The sequence below is a fragment of the Papaver somniferum genome, chromosome 3 (genome assembly GCF_003573695.1).
Source record: "Papaver somniferum cultivar HN1 chromosome 3, ASM357369v1, whole genome shotgun sequence".
NCBI classification, from domain to species: Eukaryota; Viridiplantae; Streptophyta; class Magnoliopsida; order Ranunculales; family Papaveraceae; genus Papaver; species Papaver somniferum.
The window spans coordinates 148,062,555-148,069,943 of record NC_039360.1 but is presented as its reverse complement, the minus strand read 5'-3'; positions in this window follow the sequence as shown (position 1 = coordinate 148,069,943).

Sequence of the window (7,389 nt, the reverse complement as noted above, 5' to 3'; positions counted from 1 at the left end):
TTAGAAATATTAAGTCTCCAAAGAGATTTCCAGAAGGATTCAGGTAGAGATAGACTAGTTATATCCAAACCATTTTCATTTAGCTTTTCATACATCGACTTAACAGTAAATTCTCCTGATCTAGTTAGAGCCCATCGTAATTGGTCTTTCCTAAGAGTATGATTAGATTCTCTAAAGAGATGTATTTTCTTAATTTTGTTATCAATGTTACTAGGGAATGTAGAACAGAAAAGAGCAGATTTCCAGGTAGCATTTCAGGGTCAATCATATTAGATACTCTAACAAGGTTGTTGTTACTAGAATTTTTGAGGTGCAGTAAAGTTTGGTTTAATCCAGGAATCCAGTTATCTTCCCAAATATTGATATATTAACCATTTCCTACTTCCCATATACTATATTTTTGTACTAAATATAGTCCTTGTTTTATGCATTTCCAAGTCCAAGAACTTCTAGAATTAACTTTAGTCCTAAGAGGGGATTTATTCTTGAACTATTTTGGACCTAAAGTTTTGACTCATAAGGCATTAGGTTCTTTTAACAACCTCCAAGCTACTTTGTCTATCATAGCAAGATTAAATTTTCTAGCATCTATAAAGCCAAGACCTCCCTTAAGAATAGGTTTACAAAGGTTTGGCCATGATTTAGAATAGAAACCTTTTCCTCCAGCCCCTTTTCCCCACCAAAAGTCTCTCTGTATAGAATTTATTTTACTAGTTATTGTTTTTGTTAGTACAAAACATCCCATCAAGTAAGATGGAATACTAGAAAGTACAACTTTATTGAGGACAGATCTACAAGGTTGAGCAAGTACAAGCCTTTTCCACACTTTGGATTTAGATTCCTTTCTTTCCAGTATAGGAGTGAAAGTTTTTATTTTGGATTTCTCCATAAACAGAGGAGCTCCTAAATAAGGGTCTTTTAGATTGATATGTTTTATTTTTAGTAGCTTGGATATCATTCTTTGATGTTTAGGTTCAACTTTATTACTAAAGAAAACTCCTGATTTCTCAAAGTTGATAACTTGTCCCGAGACCTTACTAAAAATTTCTATTGTGTCTAAAAGATTCCTACATTCCACTAAGTCAGCTTTCACAAAAAGAAGGCAATCATCAGCAAAAAAACAAGTGAGATATAGGCTCACTTTTATGAGTTATTTTAACTCCATGAAGGATCTTATTTTGTTCCTGTTTAAGTAGGAGTCTAGAGAAGATATCCATGCAAATAATAAAAAGATAAGGGGATAGAGGATCACCCTGTCGTAATCCTCTAGAGGGTTTAAAGATTTCTCCAGGACTATCGTTTAACAGCACAACAATAAAAGTAGTTGAAATGCATTGTTCTATTAGTTTACACACCTCATCATTGAAACCAAAAGTTTTTAAAGCATTTAAAAGGAAGCTCCAATTAACCCTATCAAAGGCTTTGGACATATCTATTTTGATTCTTAGACCTCCAGTTTTAACTTTTTTCTTTTTGAAAGAATGTATGAACTCATGAGCAATAATGATGTTGTCTGATATTTTCCTAGAGGATAGAAAGGAAGATTGAAAGGGAGATATAATTTTTTCTAAAGTTGGTTTGATTCTGTTTGCTAGTAATTTAGCTATGACTTTGTAGATAGTATTGCACGGTCCTATAGGCCTAAATTGACTAGGCTTCTTAGAGTTTTTTATTTTAGGAATAAGGAAAAGATGAGTTATATTTAAGTCAGGTTCATAATTTTCTCTTTAAAGAAGTTATGAATTGTGTCAGTGACTTGTGGACCTACCAGATTCCAGTTATGGATAAACAAACTAACTGGAAAGCCGTCAGGACCTGGGGATTTATTAGGTTCCATGTTTTTGAGGACCAACAAAATTTCCTCATTAGATGGGATAGCTAGAATTCTATCATTATCAGTAGTAGAAACAGATGCTTGAATATCTGTAAAAATTGGGTTAGATAATTCTACTTCTGATGAAATCTCACAAAAGATAGATTGAAAGTAAGAAATTAAAGTATTATGAATTTCCTTCCTATACATAGTTATTTGGTTTTGTTTATTAGTTATAGTTTGTATTGTGTTCCATTTCCTTCTTCTCAAAGTAATTGTGTAAAAGTATTTAGTGTTTCTTTCTCCTAAATTGATTATGTTGTCTCTTGATTGTTGCTTAGCTATGGCCTCTTGGGTGTCATAAAGGATTTCTAGTTCTTTTGATTTACCTTTAATTTTATTCTGTTGATGTAGGGTAGCTCTCTGAGATTGTAATCATTCAATCTCCTCAAGAAGTTTTTTTTCTTTTCTTAAAGGATAGACCAAAAATGTTTTTTTCCAGTCAGCAAGATTTATCCCTACCTGTTTTAGGTTATGAACAAGACTAGTTGATGATTCTAACTCAGTATGGTCATTCCAAGAACCTTGAATAACTTGTAAGAAAGATAGGTCTTTCAACCATGTATCATAAAATTTAAAGACCCAGTCAGTTTTAGAGATTTTAGAATCTAAGGTAAGTAATACGGGGCAATGATCAGAACCTACTGCTACTAAATGTGAAAGGGAAGCATTTGGGAATTGGTTATGCCATTATGCATTGATCACTGCTCGATCTAGTCTTTCCTGAATGTTTTGATTCCCTTCCCTATGGTTGTCCCAAGTATAGTCATTACCTGTGTAGCCTAAATCATATAGTCCTGATCTTTCTACTATATTTGCATAGTAATCACTATTAGATTTGTTGAAAGGTACACCACCTAGTTTTTCAGATTGGTTGAAAATCATGTTAAAATCTCTTATTACTATCCAAGACACCATTCTTTGAGAACCTTGTTTACTAATTTCTTCTAAAAAATCCCAAGCTATGTTTCTATTGGTTGGATAGGGACTGCCATAAAAACATGTTAGAATCCATTTTTTGTTCTCAAATGAGGATTTGAAAATTATATTTATCATATTAATATTCCATTGTACTATTTCAAAGTGAAATCCATCTATCCAGGCAACAACCAAACCTCCTGCAGTTCCTATAAGGTCAACAATATGATAATTAGGGTAGGAGGATCTAATTTTTTAACAAGGGGTCTTTGATTTTTGGTTTCAAATAGAAAGAGGATTTCTGGTTTTTCTTTATGAAGAAGATTGGTTAAGTGATTTTGGGTTAAGGGGTTTCTACATCCTTGCACAAGAGACTCAAAACTAAAAACCAGAAATATCAATAAAAAAAAAGAGACTCAAAACTAAAAATGCACAGAATTTCACTCCCAGAACAAGCAAAATTGAAGCAGTAAATTAATTGGTTCAACAGCTAAATAGAACCAAATATTAAATTTAAATAGGATTTAGTGATATGATGAATTTAGGATTTAATTGAAATTTAAAGGAAAAGTACCCGTGTCTCTTCCTTCTGCATTGGAGGGACCAGATCAGGGAAGGGGATTGGCTGATAAGTGCTAGAGCTTGCTTTGTGATCAGCAATGTTAGATCCATATTGATTAATTGTAAAAGATTTTCCTTCATGAGAAGGAAATGAACAAAGTTGTTCAAACGATGAGGAAGAAATGAATTCAGACACTGAGACTTTAAAAACAGATTTTGGCTGAGTTGCAGGTGTTTGAAATGATGATGCAATGCAAAAATTATGATGTGATTGAGCTTTGAGGAAGGTAACAGTACTATGTTTTGGTATAACAACCATTGAGTTGAGTGATTCTATCATTCTAGAAAAGCTATAATCGAGTATTCTCATAAGTTGTTATGGCTACGAATCTTCAACAAAAAATGAGATGAAAGGATCATATGCAAAGCCATAGAAGAACTTTAAGAACAAAGATTTCAAGATGACGTTAAAGAACCAAGGAAATCAAGCATGGTGGATTTTGAGCTGAAAGATCTGTTTATTTTGAATTCATATATATTCATAGTTTTGTCACTAAAATTGACAAAGGGGGAGTAGAGAACTTCTAGGTCGAACTCGCAATATTTGATATCTCAATCTTGTTGTCAATGTTAGATGCAAAAACCTTATTTTGATTTCTAGTGTAATTAAGTCAAGTCTTGGACTAGGATTAGAGTATGGTAGTTGAATATCGACATCACTGAATAACCCTCGAAGATTGAAGACTAAAGATCAAATGAAGACATTTTGAGAACTTCAAAAAAGAGGTATATGAAAAATAAACCATTCTATTTACTCACAGCATTACCATTTTATCTATATGAGACTATGTCGTATGACTTCTAGTAGATTTTGTTAGAGCACTACTCAGTCAAACTCGCAAGTTTTGATATCTCAAGCTTGTTATCAATGTTAGTTACAAAAAAACTATATCTTGATTTCTAGTCTACTTAAGTCAAGTCTCGGACTAGGATTAGAATTTGGTAGTTGATTATCAAACATCACTGAATAACCCTCGAAGATTGAAGACTGGAGATTAAACGAATACATTTGGAAAACTTCATCAACAAAGAGGTATCTGAAGACTGGATTATTTTATTTACTCACAAGTATTACCATTTTATCAATATGAGACTATGTCGTATGCCTTCTAATACATTTAATATTGCAAAGAATATTTTTTTTGAGTTAATCTTGCCTTGTTAAACATCTCGAAATATGATTCAAGCAATGGATGTTCATAGGTCCTTAGCAATCTTAGTTCGAAACAATTTATTATTCGAGAACTATGTTTGTGATCATTTGAAAATATCCCAAGCAATGATGTTTATATCTACGACGATTGGGAATGTTTCAAACATCAAAAAGAAAGTTTTCAGAACTACTGAAATTTGGATAGGTACACATACCCAGTACGCATACCATGGATATTTGAAGTTCCGCAACATAGATAGGTATGCATACCTAGTATGCGTACCATGGTGTTCTGAATTCGTCAATGGGATGAGGTATGCATACCCAGAATGCGGACCTCAAGGGTATGAGTTTGTGAATAACCTTAGGATACGCATACCCAATACGCCTACCTTGGCTATCTGAATTCACGAACTGGTTCATAGTTACACGTACACTTTCGCATACCTCTCCAGTACGAATTAGCAGATGCTCATGAACTATTTTCACAAACATGTTTTGTAATACCCAGTGTTTTTAGTTACTGTTCCGGGTCGGGTTTTAACCGTGTTAGCTTAGGTTATTGTTTATTTTTCATTAGTCTAGGTGGGTTGATTGGACTAGAAAGCCAGGGTGGTATAAATTTATCAAATTAACTTTAACTAACAAAAATAAAATTAAGGAAAAATGAAAAGATAAATAAAATAGTTAAGAAAAATCATAGATGTGTTACGTGTAGTTATGGTAGTATTAATTCATAGGTTTTGTGTATTAATATAAAAAGAAATAATAAAATATATTGCATGTGTATGGAAGTGTTTATTATTTAATTGTATTGCACGTGAATTGCATGCGAATGTAGAAAAGTTGATTAAGGTCAATTTGCTTAAAGGTTAGTGAAAGAAAATTATGGATATCTTATTAATTAACATAAATTTCATTTGTGTAATAAAGTGGATAGTTAATGTAAATGTCAACATTTTTTGTTTGATTTTGATGTCGTTTGTAATGTAGGATTTTAATTTTGGTTTGATTTTGATGTCGTTTGACATTTTTTTCGCCTTTGAAGCGATTATATCTTCGCTTTTGTACGATATTATCTTCATCTTTATGGTGATTCTATCTCCGCATCCAAGGTGTCTATTTCTAGGAATTTTGGTTGGTATGTGGTTTGTTATTTTAGATTATTCAAGAACATCAATGATTCAACTCGGTGGCGCTGTGATTTCACCTTCAATCCAAGAGATTTAGGGCATCCGGGTTCATCTAAAAAATGGTTAGAACAAATTACTTCTCTATTTCAGAAGCATCTCTTTTTGAAGAAGACAACTATCTTAAATGGTCGGATTTTATTCCGTTTTATACCATCCTTCCTCATCCCTACAAAAATTGGATACGACTGCAGTTCATCGCTCTTTCTCTTCGCGATTTATTCGTAAGTTATATCTTTATTTGTATTTGGATTTTAATATTCTTGTTTTATGATGTTCTTCATTATCTTGTAAACACCCATGTAAGCTCTATTTTTCCATGAAATAAAATGTTACATGATATCATTAAAAAAAAAATTATAAATGTAAACATTAATTTGGTATATTTTGGGATAGGGGTGTTAATTAAAATACGCATGGTTCTTAATTTGTATATTTGTATATCATTATAATATCCATTGATCATGTAATTAAATTAAAATACTAATTAAAGGATGACATTAAAACATATGTTTAAATATTGTGTGTATATATATATTTGTCTAGAGATGGTAAGTAGAAGAGGCAACTATTCTTCCTCATGTTTTCTCTCGTTTTTTTCTTTGTTTTCGTATTATACCTTCTTCTAACAATATTTGGTGTGGTTTATGGAATGAAAGAAATATGTTGTTGTATGGAGTAACTTATGGACTTTATTGGAGTTTTCAACTATGAGATGCTAAATTAAAACTAAGGTATGTTTACTTGCTCATTTTCTCTTAATATTTATTTGTGGTTTCTTTGGTTGAAAATAATTTCTTCTTGTTATTCTATTTTGAATTAATTAGAAGAATTATGTATAATTGTTGTTTTGATAGTATACATGGTCTTAAAACTGGAATTTGAGTTAACTGTAAAAATAATTTACAAAAGGAAGAGCTCACGTTTTTCCGGTTGATGGAACTTAATTCCATGCTAACGGCGGGTAATGATCTTCTAGAGTTAATTAAATGGGTGATGATCCCAAAGATTGTATAGGGTAATGATCCTCTGATCCATCGATGGCGGCTGTCCGTGCCGAGCTAAATGATAGGTAGGTGTATGAACCAAGGATATTCGTACCATGAACTCATGAACTAAAATGAAGCGAATAATAATTCAGAATTATTTAGGGTATTGTGAAATTATAAACAAAATGGTTGAATGCGTTTTTATTTAATTTATTGTGATATTTGTATATTTCTTTTGAGGATGGGCAAGTATGCCTATTGACCGTAAACTCACCCCAATTGACATTTTTTGTAGATTTTATAAAATGATGGAAGTGGAATTTAGGAAGTAGTTAGCTTGCGGAATGTGCTGATTTTTTTTTTAATTGTTTGAAGTGTAATTTTTATTTAAATCTTATCTTGTTAATATAAATTGGTAAATTCATAGTGTTTAATTAATTCATTTAAAGAATAGTTCCTCATGCTTAGTGAAATAATTATTAATAGTAAAGCTTTTTAGTCTTTTTTCGATCCGGAATGCTTCGAGTTCGAATTTCTATATGAGTTTGACCCTGGTCTGGAACTCGGGGTGTTACATGTTTAGCATTGCTAAAATTCTCTTGAACACCTCTAAGATATCTTTCACCGCTAAAACACCATGTGTAC